The following is a 15,276-nucleotide window of genomic DNA, read 5'->3' as shown; positions in this document are numbered from 1 at the left end:
TTTAAATAACTTATTTCCAGGAATTCATATGACTCTAATTACACCGAAATTTTTGGAAACATATATTCATTATTTTCAGTAATAACTTTCCTCAGAAGTCTTTTTGTATTTCATGTATCCTAGAGCTTATTCTGAAAATCTCTGGCCACTTGCACATATGATTCTTGAACTGAGTATCTAAATGGTGGTGTTTGGATACACTGGACCAAATAGAGAAATTATCAGTCCACATTCATGTCTGATCTCATTTTTTCCTACTCTGGGATAAGCAGTGGACTTAACAAGTTTTTCAATGAAACAGACAAATGAAGGTTATACCTTTACTATGTCCCCAAAAGAATATCCTCTCCAAAAAACATTGGTCAACAGTAGTGGTTACCTAATATTTTTATTACTAAGGTCTCACTTTAAATCTATAATATTAAAAACATTCTTACCCAAAGGAAGATAAAGTAAAATAGTCAATTAAAGCATGGTATTGGCTTAAGATGCACTCGACTTCAAAATTTTCACAATTTTTGTAAATTTTCTGTGCTGGAAACCTTTTCTTCTTCCTGTTCAACATTCAGAACAAAGCGTGTACATGTCTACAGACCTATTTGTCAAGAAATAAAAGTAACGAATAAGAGTCATATTTGAATAACAAGAGTGGACTAGACATAAGAGAATAGAACAGGCTTAGGCAGCTTCAATTCCCCATTTTAAAATGACTTACTATTGTTGGGAATATTAGAATATCAAAAGGATAAATTCAAAACTCAAATTAGTTCCTGTCCTCCCAGGAGAGACAGCCTGCATGATTCTGATCTGTCTTTCATGTGTCGTCTCGCTCAAACTTACACTTTCAAGGGCTAGAGTGTCATTTCAATATGCAAAGGAGCATTGGCATTAATGAGAGTTATATTTAGAATTCCTTCTACTGGGAGATAGAATATAATATTAAACTTGTGAATTTTAAGGTCACAACAAGGACGTATTGACAAGCTAAAGTTTCAAAACTATGTAAATTAGCTACTTGGATAATCACAGGCTGTACAAATCAGCTCATATTAGAAGAGACAAGTTTGTTCATTCTTTCCACAACTAAGGATTTGTCAGAATAGGGCTATGTTATATTCTGATAACAAGCCTAAAATATCACTGATTTATTTTTTAAAAAGTCTATTTCTCCCTCATACCACATAACTACCATGTCAGGTCTTTTTACCCCTGGTGCCGAGTGACAGAGCAACAACCATCTCACAGGCTGTTGGCCACTCTGACAATGGGAAAAAATAGATCTAGACTGTATTGCACAAGTGATTAACTGTTCCTGCCTAGAAGTATCCCTCACATCTCTTACAAATTATTGGCTGAAACAAACCATATGACTGCATCCAACCATAATGGGGAAGGGAAGTGCAATCTTTTTTTTTTTTTTTATCATAGAACAGCTAAATATATTCTGGATATTGCAAGAGGATACTATTATAGGAAAACTTATTTTCTGGTTGAAACTACCTTCTACATAGAATGCATTTGTTGGCAGCAATGGGGAAGTACAATCTTTAAAAACAACAGCAAAGGTCTGTCCTTAGAAACTTAGAAACTAGTGAAGGAAATCATACATGTACAAAATATATACATAAATGAAGATAACTCTCTATTGTAGTAACTGACATGGAAGAGATAATCAATGATGTGGTAGAAAGTAATGTGAGAGGAAACAGATGAATAAGAAGGCCCATTTCAGATAATGTGGTCAGTTACAAAAACAAAAACAAAAGAGTAGATACATTTGATATCTTACCCTTGACCTCGCAGGTCCACTCTTATTCCTTTTCCACTCTGTGCTTTGAGAGGTTGACATGTGAAAGACAGAAGAATATGCCACTTTGGTATATACTGTTAGTTTGAACTGTAGTCACTTAAAAAATAGCAAATGAAGAGACGGGCATCTCTGAACTCCCCTTATCTGCCTAAAGACAGATTCTCCAAAAGGAGCTCAATTGTCATAAATCTCCTCTCTAGGAGTTGTATCAAATGGGGAAGATTGACTCTTTCTTTGGTGTTGTTGAACTACCAATTTTGGAAAGGAGGGCCCAAAACAAGTCCATTGTTGTGGGGACACAGGGATAACTGTTATGTGAATTGAAAAGTTCTGGGATAAAAGTATCTTTGGGATACAATAATGAAGACCAAGTTTTAAATACAAATGTTTAGGATTAACTTGTAATTGAGTTATTGGATCCTTGATAGAGAATTGGTCCCTAATTCAAGGCACACAGGGTCAGAAGTTAGGGATCTAGAAGTAGATCCCTACTTCTAGGGATCTTCCTAGAAGATCCCTCCCTCTTAGCAGCTGGAAGAAGGAAGGAAGGAAGGAAAGAGAGATGTGAGTCTGGGTAGAGTAGAGTCTGAGTAGAAGGATGCAAAGAAGGGTCCTCCTGAAGGGTAAGCTATTTAGTAGATCTGTGCTAGGATAAGGGCTTGCCCTCATGAATTACACAGAGCGGTAACCTCAGGTAAACATCTTGCTAGCTTCAGTTTGCTAGAGAAGAAATAGATTCTCAGACAGGAAACCTCATCTGACTAGTTTCAGGCAGAGAGTAGACTGATAAGATGGTAATTTTATGTGTCAAACTGACCAGATCACAGAATACGCAGACATTTGGTCAAACATTACTCTTGGTATGTCTGTGACAATATTTCTGGATAAGATTAGAATTTGAATCAGACTCAGAATTTGTAGACTGAGTAAAACAGTCTAAGTGGGTCCCATAAAATCAGTTGAAGGCCTAAATAGAACAAAAAGCCTGCCCCTTTTGCAAGTAAGAGGGAACTCCTCCTTCCTAACTGCCTTGAGCTAGGACATAGGTTCTATCCTGCATTCATACTCAAACTGAAAGAAGACTGACTCATCACAGGAGAGGAAACTTGAACAACTTTACCACACAATAGCATACCTCCCCACTAATCTTCTAAGGGCCCATTCATCTGTCCTAAAAATCATGCACTCTCCCTTAAGAGGCCTACATCCCCCACCTTCCCTTCCCCAATTAAAATAGTGTTTAAGTCTGAATTCTAAGTCACCTCAGGGACTCACTCATTTTTTCCTTGGGTATACATGAAATATATGTGTTAATAAACTTGTTTGTTTTTCTCCTGTTAATCTGTCTTTTATTATATAAATCTCAACTAAGATCTCAAAAGGGTGGAAAAAAAATATTTTTATTCCCCTACACATGTATGGACTCCATCAATGGGCTTCCTTTCCTTCTGGCTTCCAGTTAGTTTCCACCACTAAGAAGCAGAAGGGTGAAATCGGGGAGAGGCAGAAGAATGAAGTCTTCCCTCCTTTTATGGTGGAGATGCTGCTTGCTGGGTGTAATCCCCAGCTATGGTTACAACTCCTGTCAGATGTATTCCCTCTCTGCCCATAGTAGTGGCCACACCCTCCCCAGTTCCTTCGGGCCTAAGAGTGGTAATTCCCTGATGTTTCTAGTCCCAGGGAACTACACTACCCACTGTGGTTTCCCTAATTGCCACAGACTGAATTGTGTCCCCTCAGATTCATATGTGAGGACACAATGAGAAGGTAGCCCTCTGCAAGCCAGGAAGAGAGCCCCTACCACACAACTCAAGCATGCTGACAACCTGACTTCAGACTTCCAGCCTCCAAAACTGTGAGAAATAAAAATTTCTGTTGTCTAAACCACCCAGTCTATGGTACTCTGTTTTGGCAACCTGGGCAAACACACTAGCCTATACCCTTATAAGAATCCCTTTATTAAATTCCCAAATTACCTACTATGAGTTTCCCATCTCTGTTCTTCTGAGATCCTTACTAATGCAAAATATGTACCTTTAATTCTCATTTGTTTGTACCTATGATTTCTCACAAACTTGTAATTCCTATATACATGACAGATTAATTATGACTTATAAGATTAGAACAAATTATTGTTTAAAAAGGAGAAATATTTAAATCAATATATCATTTGTGTTTTATTTAAGGCACAAGATGGCATAATTATTCGTACAAGGGGACTGGAAGGCTAGGCAGATCTGGGGTTTAAAGATAGTCTCTGCACAGAGTGGCAGAATTACCTACCAAGTTATCTCTCTAATGTTCATGTTCCTCTCCTGTCAAGTGAGCATCATCATTTGCTCTATAACCAATGCAGCTATTATAGGATTGCAGTAACCGCCCAAAGTGAACCACAGAAAACTGTTACCATTAATTATTATTATTGTTACTCTCTTACCAAAAATCCTTTTGTGATAGTGCTATTTTTGGAAGCTTCTTCAATCTTGAGCATATCAATGGGTGCTAGTCCTAACAACCCGCATAGCCTATGGGATTTTTATATTAAAGAGAATGAATTAATACCTATTAACAAGCTCTAAAAGCAATATGAACTAAGGCCAGAAAACATCCTGAATTTTGTCTACAAAACATTCTCTTTAGAAGGGAAGCTAATCAACGAATTATTACCTTTAATGAAGTTCTTATATTACATTCAGGACACTTGATATAATTTACTTTAATTAATTACTTTGTTATGCTTAGAGGAAGTTGTTTGACAAATTATTTGTCCTGCCCATAGATTCTCTTATTATCCCTTTTCTTCCCTGCTGCCAGAACAAACATAGACATAACCTAAACAAAGAGCTAAAAACTACTAACAAGCATCAGCACCTACCTCAGCAACTAACATGAGACATATTCACATAAGACCTTATTTAATTTTTCTTTAGTAACACAGAATTTTCTATGGTTCAGTCAATAAGCATTTTACAGGGCAGTTAAGCCAGGCTCTGAAATCTGCACATATTATGAACATTTGTAACAGGAAAAAGGATTTCTCAGCAGGTATATTGAATCATGAAAAGTCTGAAAATCAACAATTTATGCAACAAGGTTATGCAACAAGAAATTCTTAGCTTTTTAAATCCAACGTCCAAAAATAATTTCTAATAAATTGCTACTTACACATGACCTTGAAAGATACCTAATCAACCCATACTTCTAAGATGAGAGTGTTAAGTGAGTTATAAGACCTTGATCAAGTTCTTTAACCTGTACAGTTTTTAGATTTCTCATTAAAATGGGGGATATAATAGCACATAGGGCAAGGGCTGCTGAGAGAACGAAATGAAATAAGGCATGCAAAGTAGTTCCTGATACATAGGAAAGCACTCAATCATTGTTCGCTATTCTATTATCATAATATCTGATATCCATTCTAGCTATAGAATAAGATGACCTATTGCCCTTCTAAAAAATTGACTCATCCTACAATAGAAAGGGTTATTCTTACTATTATATGATCATTATTTTAGTTTAAGTCTTTGCTGTAAACATTTGTATGCCAAAAAGAATGACAATTTTCAATTTTCAAGGTTATCTGTGTGACTTATCCATGAAGATCACTGGCTTATTTAAAAAAATTCCATACCAATAAGCAAAAAAAGCTGTTTCTTATTTCTTGCTCATCAGTCTACAATAAAACTAGGGTAAATTTTATGCTAAGCAGCTTAAAGAGACTGGAAAAACAGGTTTTAAATATCAAATCCTAAATATCTGTTGATTTGCTTCAAGGATTCATTTTAACTATGCAATTAATAACTTTAAAAAAGAGCAAAAAAATGACCAAATGGAGATCTTATTCATGTTTGAGGTTTCTGAGTTTTCTGATAGGTATGTCTTTTATAACTCCAAGTACCTTTGTAAAATGGGAAGAGGTATAATCCGAAATAGCTTACAACATGAGGCAATATTTCTAAAGTGCATGCATGCCACATAGATGGTCGTCCTTACTGGATGCACTAGTCAGTAGGAAGGCATGCTCATCCAGTCAAACATCTTAAAGTCCACTTTTTTCCCCTCAGTCAGGACCCAAAATGTAAGGGATTAAGCAAATGAAACTCCAGCCCTTTTAAATATCTTTCTTTTTTATTTTTTTCTTTGGAAAGAAAAGTCTTAAGACAATAACCACTTTGCTTCATAAATTAATTGCTGTTATTTTAGCTTAAGGGTTACCATGTAAAAATACAATTCAAGCAAAGGTGGCATGCTAGTCGAGTTATTCTACTTCTATATTAAAGTCTAAAGCTGGATGAAGTTTGAACTTTCCTATAGGATCAGAACAAAAAAGGATTTAAAACTGATTTTCCCAAAATACATATTCACGAGACAAATCCCCAGTATCATGCCATGGGCAAATGCCTCAGACCTTATATTCATTTTCACCTGGAGCTAATAACTACAGATTAACAAGTGACTGCCCACCAAAGTCTGGGAAATAAAAGGGCCCAATATAAGTGTCCTTTAAAATGCTTTCAGGGGCGCCTGGGTGGCGCAGTCGGTTAAGCGTCCGACTTCAGCCAGGTCACGATCTCGCGGTCCGTGAGTTCGAGCCCCGCGTCAGGCTCTGGGCTGATGGCTCGGAGCCTGGAGCCTGTTTCCGATTCTGTGTCTCCCTCTCTCTCTGCCCCTCCCCCGTTCATGCTCTGTCTCTCTCTGTCCCAAAAATAAATTAAAAAAAAAAAATAAAATAAAATAAAATGCTTTCAAAAGCTCCTGAATGTGGACTGTTATACAAGATAACTTTCTTGGATTCTTCAAAAGTCAATGTCGTAAAAACAAAAACAAACATTATTTTTGCTTCTCTTCCCTTATGTTCATCTGTTTTGTAACATGGAGGGGGACAAAACATAAGAGACTCTTAAACACAGAGAACAAACAAAGGGTTACTGGCGCGGTTGTGGGAGGGGTGATGGGCTAAATGGGTAAGGGGGATTAAGGAATCTACTCCTGAAATCACTGTTGCACTGTATGTTAATTAACTTGGATGTAAATTTAAAAAATAAATTAAATTAAAAACAAAAACAAAAGCAAACACATGTGTCAAAAAAAATTCTTAATTGATTGATTTTTTTACATAGAAGCACACCTATTAAAATGGTTTGTGCACAGCAGTCAGTTTGCAATTTGTAGCAAAACAATTAAAGCCCCTTGGCATCGCTGCATTAAGAAATACATTAAGAGCTGCCTGGGTGGTTGAGTCAGTTAACCATCTGACTCCCACTCAAGTAATTATCTCATGATCCTTGAGTTCGAGCCCCACTTCAGGCTCTGTGCTGACAGCTCAGAACCTGGAGCCCGCTTTTGATTCTGTCTTCTCTCTCTGCCCCTGCCCCACTCACATTCTCTCTCCATCAAAATAAATTTTTTAAAAATATATTTTAAAATATAGTAAATATATATATACATTTATAAAAAATATATATTTCTCCCACAGAAGTGAGAGAAACAAAAATAATATAAAAACAGAGAGGGGGACAAAACATAAGAGACTCTTAAATATAGAGAACAAACCGAGGGTTGCTGGAGGGATTGTGGCTGGAGGGATGGGCTAAATGGGCAAGGGGCATTAAGGACAACCCTTGTTAGGATGAGCACTGGGTGTTATATGTAGGGGATAAATCACTGGATTCTCCTCCTGAAATCATTATTGCACTATAAGCTAACTAACTTAGATGTAAATTAATAAAGTAAAAATGTTTTAAATTAAAAAAAAAAGAAACACATTAAGAATTTTCAAAAAATTCTTTTTTGGGGATCTACGATCCAAGCTGTTCATTTGCAAACTGGACCCTATACATTAAGGGCAAGGAGAGAGCAAAGAAAGAAACAGACCACTCAAGATTGGTAGGTGGCTGTTTCAATAAGCAAGCGAACTTACATATGAGGTTTGCCTTGGGTGTTGCAAGATGAGCCGATCTCTGCACTGGCCTGCCATAATCTTAAAAGTTTATATAAGGGCCTTACCTAGTTCAGTCACATGTACCATCAATGGCCTCAACAACAGGTTGCTCTTTCAAAGTTGCATCCTTGACAACAGCTCCAGCTGTAGGAAATGGTGGGAAGGACATACATTCTAAGGGGAGGGGCTGAAGAGGTTCCTATTGCCCAGATCCAGCCCTCAGGTCAACTAGAGGTTACATCCTCTTAATGATCTCCTACAACACAAGAAAATAATTAAAAATTCTACTTCTATCCATAGATCCCTGTCCGATGATAATTGTGGAACTAGAAAGCTCTGTCGTGCCAAGACAGTGGATGGGTAACAGGTTTTGTGGCATATACAGCAGAGTACACACAGAACTTAGAGCATGCCTTCACTCCATCATTTCTTCAAGTCTTTCTGTCTATAGTATACAGAGGGGACACAGCAGGGCAATGCTAACAAGAAAATCCTTTCCTAACCTCTGTCTCCATCCAACTCTACCTTGTCAACTTTCAAGAAGGAAAAGTAGTTATGAAACAGATAATTGGGTCTAATTTCTTATTGCCCCACCAGAAAACACAAATGTAGACAGACACAATAGCTTTAACCTGCCCTGTGCTTTTTCTATTTAGCACCCCACATAAGATGAGAGTATCTGAGAATCTCCCTGCGTGCTTGGTCTTTGCTCTGTTGTCAGTCTGGTAGCACTCCTGTTTCTTCACCTGTGTCTGGGATCAGCAAATCACTGAAGGGCCTTAATTCAGAGCCAAAAGAACAGTAGTAAAAGAACAGAAAATTCATCCTAGTGTGTGCACAATCCCATGTGATCCTCCATAAGCTAACATAGCAGGCAACCCCACAGGCAGGTGCAATAGGTTAGTGCAAAATAGAAATCAAGTTCATAATAACAGTAATGTTTAAGGACTTATTATGTACTAGATGTCAAATAAGGTACTCTCTGAATGTCAACTATAGAATTCTGAAAAAAAAAATCTCACAGATGGAATAACTGAGACAATGAATTTACGTGCCTCTTTCAAGAGTTCACCTTAATCCAGACCTTATTCCAGTGCCTGAGTGTTTTTCATAACACTGTATCTCAAAGACCAAAGGTTTTTGGTGAAGAGGAAAGTAATGAGGGTTAGAAAAAAGGAACTAAAGCAACTTTCAGAGCAAGTCACACGACTCCCTATCTTAAGCTCCAGGCCCCAGCCCACCAAGAAGACTTGAACTGTTTCTCACAGCCTTACTTGGTAGCCCTGCATCAGGATCACCTCCAGAGATCATTTACAATTCAGATTCCTGGGGCCTACTCCACCTCTAATGAACCCATATCTCTAAGATAGGGACAAGCAAAGTGCATTTTGAATTGTGCTCCCACAGCGAATTTTAACTAGTTCTCCAGGTGAACCATTGGATTTGATGATTCAGAAAAGGAAAAAGGCAGAGTCTAAAAATCTCTACCAGAAATTCAAAGATAAAAAAGACATTCCAAAGTAACAACCCAGGAAGGAGCTTTTGTTTGTCAGCCTCATACATTTTTTATTTTTTTTTAGGAGAACAGTTATTATCAACAAACTTCTGAAGGAAACCCAGTCCATTTATTTTACTTGTTTTGACATCTGCAGATAATGACAAGCTAAAGGGAAAAACAGGTTTAAGGATTGTAGCAATTAGTTAATTTGTCACTAATTATTAAAAAATAATATATGCAGCTCTGTGGTTCTCCAGAGGGGAGAGTTACAAATTACTACGGTGGTTGTCATTGCCGCTGCCACTGCTGATGTTATTGTTGTTTTTAAAGAACTGCAGGCTCCATATGTTTGTGAATATTAATATTGTCTGAGGTTTGTCAGGTTTCCATGGCCACCTCGGTTCCCTTCTGCCCACAGGATGTGACGCACTGGGAGTCAGAATTATGAAGGAGCCCACTTATATAAATACAACCTGGGAAGCAGTTCAATCTGGAAACAGCCTCTTCCCTTCCCACAATTCCCCACCTTGTTCGTTTTGATACATTGACCGAAACGCACCTGCTTCCAGCCCACTAGTCCTTCACACTTGTTTTCTCTCCAGCTCAGTTATCCTCTCCAACTCCCCTCAATTCCTCTAGTTACTCTTCTGTCAACACATTCCTTAGACACACATTCTCACTCAAACATTTTAGCAACACTTCCTCTAAGTTCTTTTCTAAACCAAAACCTAGCTTTCCCCTGATCATGATAGTAGAGTACAGAGATCCTGGTGATGTCATCTTTTTTCTCCCTGCTAACCCACTCCTAGTCCCATCATCCCAATGTCTTGGAACTAAAAGTAGGTCACACATTCTCAATATTTCTGCTTTCTCTATTGTTTCATTATTTCCTCTCAAGGACTCCTCCCTACTTTTAACTTCCCCTGTCTAGTCAGGCCATCCTCCTGATCTCACCCTTTATCTTCTTATCTCTGGGGGGCACCCCCCAGCTTTCCTGGTTGGCCCTGTCTTCTCTTATCCCCCTGAGAGATTACACATGAACTAGACCCCAGCCACAGCTACTTTATCTCCTGTACTCCAAAACTGTTGCTTCAGTTCCATCTTTTGTTGATTTAAACTCCACTTACAGGCCCAGATCCAATGCTTCTGGCATTGTGATAATTTTCCTACAAATTGACTTGACATTCTCTCTGCATCGCCAAAGCATGGGAGCAGTAGGATGCAGTGCTTAGGAATGTGGTTTCTGGATGAAACTACATAGGTAAAGCCCTGGCTTCACCATGCACTGTTTCTGTGATTCAGAGCAAGATATTTAACCATTCTAGGCCTTAGTTTCCTCATCCGTAAAATGATGGAAATAGTATCATCTATTTCATAGGGTTGTTATGAAGATTGAAAAAGATAACTCTTGGCTATAATTTAGACTGGTTGAAGGTAAGAGAAAACCCAACTCAGCCTGGCATAAAAAGCAAAAGGGTTTTTATTGGCTCACTTATCTCAAAGTCCAGAAGAAATATAGGCTTCAGGCTTGATTTGATTCAGTGGTTTAACCACAGAATCAAGGATCTAATTTCTTTCTCTCTCCCTCTGCTCTTCATTCTAAAGTGTCAGATTCAGCCTAAGCCTTGTTCTTCCCCACAGTTATGAGAGGCTATCATTAGGTTATGATAATGATAACCTTTGGATAACCTTTAGATAATGATAACATTTGGAGGACTTCTTCATCCAAAACAAAGGAGTAAACAAAATGATCACTTCAAATAGCTCTCCCATAAGAGTGAAGAACTTTTTCAGATATCTTCAAAAAACCTCTCCTGTCCCATTGTCCAGATATGAATAGCAAGCCCATTCTTTAACATTGCCCAGAGGAGAGGAATTCCTAAATTGGTTCAGATGAACAAATATGCCCAAATAGATCAATCACTATAGCAAACCTATCTTTCTACTCATAAACTGCGCAGTAAGTAAGAGCATAGGGGAGGAGAGGAGAATGGATGCTGGGGAGATGACCTAACACCCACTGTGGGGAGTCAAGTCCTTAGCTAACACTGGGCAATTAGTAACACCATACTGATATTAGCACTTATTATTATGCCCTGTTTACCTTTTGATCATTACTTCTCATTCTTCTTTATATCGTCATTTATTGTTTACACGATTGCTTCTTTACACTCTCCCATCCTCAAGCTTGAAAATGCTTTGGGCAGTGTGTTTTATTGATTTTTTTTACCACCCCCAAATTCTGTTCCTGGTAGGGTACATAAGAAAACCATAGCTGCAATAAATGCTGGCTGAATACATGAATAGACTATAAAAATGGTTCTACCCAGTGAAAAAGTCTCTCTCTGGCAGGAATTAGAGATTACACAATGCTCTTATACCCTTCAGTACAGAACAATTTAATACATTTTAATAATGTTCTTTCTTATACAAAATAATATTACTAAACCACCATTGATTACACAGGCACGGTGTCTTTGGTATTTTCTAACTGATCAGTAAAAGCTTATTCTTTACCACAATTACATGCAATTTATCCTTTTTGAATTTTTCTCTCACAGTAACTTTTGAAATAGATGATTCCATTTGACCAGAGTAGATGCAGTACAAAGAATACTAGGAGACATGATTTTTTTGGTTCATGTACCCACATAGTAAAAGCTAAAAAAAAATCTTTAAGTCAGTACATTTTAACTAAGACCCATAGTTCTAAAAACCATATATCATCAGGAAAAACTCCAAAATTACATACTTTGAAGTTATAATATATTTATGTAGGAAAATACTTCCCTGTTAAGATTAACCTTTAAATGTCCCATTTTCCATAAAATATACTTCAATTTTAAACCAACATAAAGAAATATATGCCTTATTCTGTCCTATTTTTAGTAAATAACATGACTTCCAAACAAGTTTATTGTAATGCTTTTGAAAAGCAGGAAATATTAGCAATTCTGTAATAATGCAACTAGCAAATGGGTAGCTATAATTTTCAGAGAGGGCAATTGGCTTTGTATGTGAGATTTTTTTTTAATTCTTCACATTTCTTTTAAAGTCTACAGGATTCCAAAATTGTATTACCTGAAAATTATCTGACTTTTAAAAAATATATTATTATACTTGAAAATGTGTTTGAGAGGAGAAAAGTATGTGGGAGACTATAAAACATTCTGGCTATCTAAGAGCAAAATAAAAGAAAATGTGGATTCCTTGGCTTTTAACTGAAATGCTGTAGCCGTGCAGAACCTTTGCTTCTTGTCTGTAGAGACCATGCAGTGAATTTTAAGAGCTGAATCTGATGAAAGAGTAAAACAAGAAATGTTTAGAGAATATAAATTAGACCATCTGAACTTCATGAAAAGACAGTAATAAATTTTAAAATCATAATTATAGCACTGAGCATAATCCAGGTAACACTACCTGTATAAAACTATATTGTACACTTTACATCTAATAATCCACATGCATGATCAGTCACATTTTTATTTCACATGCGTCTTAAAATTGCCACTTTCGTTTATCTCTAGCCACAAGCTTCTCACCATCCAAAACAAAGGAAAGCCTCTGAAAATAATGAAACAACACGAAGGATAGTTAATGCAGTGGACAGTAGGATATCCCCATAGAATTTGATGCCTGATCCAACTCCATGAAGCAGATATTGTTACCTGAGGCCAAGATGTTAAATAATTTTTCTCTATGCTACTGAGTATTGGCAATCAGTCCCAAAGCCCCTGACTGCATTGTAATGTAAGCTCTAACCAATAAATCTCTTTCCCAGAGCAAAATCCAGCAGAGAACGTGGGCACCATTGATCTCACACAGCAGACTAAATAGCCAAAAGGCTGTGCAATGTAAGTTATTCTATTACCTCTGTTGGATCTGGGTGATGAGTCATTCGGGTGAAGCTTTTGATGTTTCCTCAGTAATCAGCTTGCTTGTGGAGCAGCCAAAGTTCATTCAAACCCATCCTTCCAACAGCCTCCACTCTGGCTTCCTTGGCAACCCTGAGTATAGAAACAGTTTAGGATGAAACCAATATAATGTAAAGAGCCCTAACTTCAGTAATTGTTTATAAAATGACCCCTTGGAGATGCTCACTATCACAATGAAGAGGAAAATTAAATGCCTTTTTGTCCATAAAATTTAAACAATTTGAATTTTAAAAAAAAGGAAAATTTCTCACTTGTGGGAGAATAAATTGATGCACTCTTGTTGGTTCTAAATTTTAAACATTCATACATTTTCAACCAGTAATTCCATTTCTATAAATGTATCTCTAGAAAAGTGTTCAAAGATACATACAGAAGATATTACAGTGTTGAATAAGGAAGTAGCTATATTTATTACAGTAAATTCATGCAATAGAATGCCATGATGCCTGTAGAAAGAATGAGGTAAATCTATACACATTGATATGGAAAATATCCCTATTATATTACAAAGTAAGGAAAAGCATTTCGGATAACAATATCCTTAATATGATTCCTATTTGCACATTATGATTCTGGCCTGTGAAAAGACTATATACATACATTTTTTTCCTCATATGGATAGAAATGTCTGGAAGAACTCACAAAATACAGATAGTCTATGAAATGTGGGAAGGATCAAAGGACCTTAAAATTCCCCTTTATCTTCTTGTCAAAACTTTTTACCATGAGAGGGGCAAGAAATTTTCTTCTCCATTATCTTGCTTGTATGAGGGTAAAAATGGGTGCTATAAATGTTTACTGTAAAGACCCTGTCAGACACCAGGAACCCATGAATGTGGCTTCTCCCATTCAAACGTAAGCGTGCAAGTACGTACATACACACACACCACCACCACCACCACCACTCCCTTCCAGCACCTTCTGAATTCTGAAACCATCTTACTTAGCCTAGGTTTTTCAAAAGAAAAATTCAGGATCTTGTATTTTATTTTCCATTTCCAAAACAGTGGAACAAAAACTCTTCCCAGGTACTATCAGTGAAATATGGAAATGTTTCACCTTGCTCCCTATTTCAATCAATCTTAAAAGAAAGACTGGGGTGGGAATATTTAAATATACCAACACTGTTATTGAAAATCACAAGAATGATGAAACTTTGTGCATAATGATGTTGAAATAATATTCAGTGAATTGTGGGTTCTGACAGGCAGTGAGATTTATGATTCCTTTCCTCCATCCCAAATCACAGAAACTATAAAAAACTATCTTTCAGGTGAATGGTCTTTGAAATAGATGATCTCACACCCCAGTAGTAAAGAAATTTTGACCAGGCATCCTCCATATATCATCATCTATTTATAAATCATATACATCACACCATTATACTAATATAAACACTAGCAAATTAAAAAAAAATGAAATTACAGTGGATTAAATTTAAATATATAGAAAATCAAGCTCCTAGGATTCTCTTTCCACATTCACCCAATGGGATATCATTCCAAAATATCAAATAATAACGATGATGGTGTCTCATTCACAATTATAAAATTTACATCCCTAAAATATCATAACTTGAGTTATTATGCCAATGAAAAGGTTTCAGGAAAACTCTTGTTCCTAAAATGCTTCCTTAGATGGCCAAAAGGTATAGAATTAAATTGAGAAAATATATTATTCTTCTTTAAATTGGGGGAAAGATAATATTGAATGAGTGCCTTCTACATACCAAGCATTGCTAACAGCCCTAAAACATATTTAATGTTCCCCACAACTCTCTCTGGTAGGTCTTATCATTCCCATTTTATACAGATAGAACTGAGGATTAAAATGGAGCGCCTTCTTACTAGACAAGTAACTGAAGGCAAGGGAAATGAAAGCAAACATGAACTATTGGGGCTTCATCAAAATAAAAAGCTTCTGTGAAAGAAACAATCAACAAAACTAAAAGGCAGCCAATGGAATAGGACAGGATATTTGCAAATGACATATCTGATAAAGGGTTAGTATCCAAAATCTATAAAGAACTTATCAAACTCAACACCCAAACAACAACCCAGTTAAGAAATGGGCAGAAGACGTGAAGAGACAC

General features: G+C 36.8%; 1 long non-coding RNA gene across 1 annotated transcript in view; it reads right to left on the bottom strand.

Annotated features, from left to right (window-relative positions):
- LOC122224975 overlaps window positions 1-15,276 on the bottom strand; it is a 113,278-nt gene that overhangs the window by 80,610 nt on the left and 17,392 nt on the right. The window contains exons 2-8 of the long non-coding RNA XR_006205045.1: window positions 13,121-13,256; window positions 12,496-12,544; window positions 11,354-11,497; window positions 7,817-7,895; window positions 4,248-4,335; window positions 1,790-1,832; window positions 438-595 (exon numbers count right to left, since the gene is read on the bottom strand). This is a non-coding gene — a long non-coding RNA (uncharacterized LOC122224975). The remainder of the gene's footprint in view (window positions 1-437; window positions 596-1,789; window positions 1,833-4,247; window positions 4,336-7,816; window positions 7,896-11,353; window positions 11,498-12,495; window positions 12,545-13,120; window positions 13,257-15,276) is intronic.

The sequence above is a fragment of the Panthera leo genome, chromosome A1, assembly GCF_018350215.1.
Source record: "Panthera leo isolate Ple1 chromosome A1, P.leo_Ple1_pat1.1, whole genome shotgun sequence".
Taxonomy (NCBI): Eukaryota; Metazoa; Chordata; class Mammalia; order Carnivora; family Felidae; genus Panthera; species Panthera leo.
This window is presented reverse-complemented; position numbering and strand designations above follow the sequence as displayed.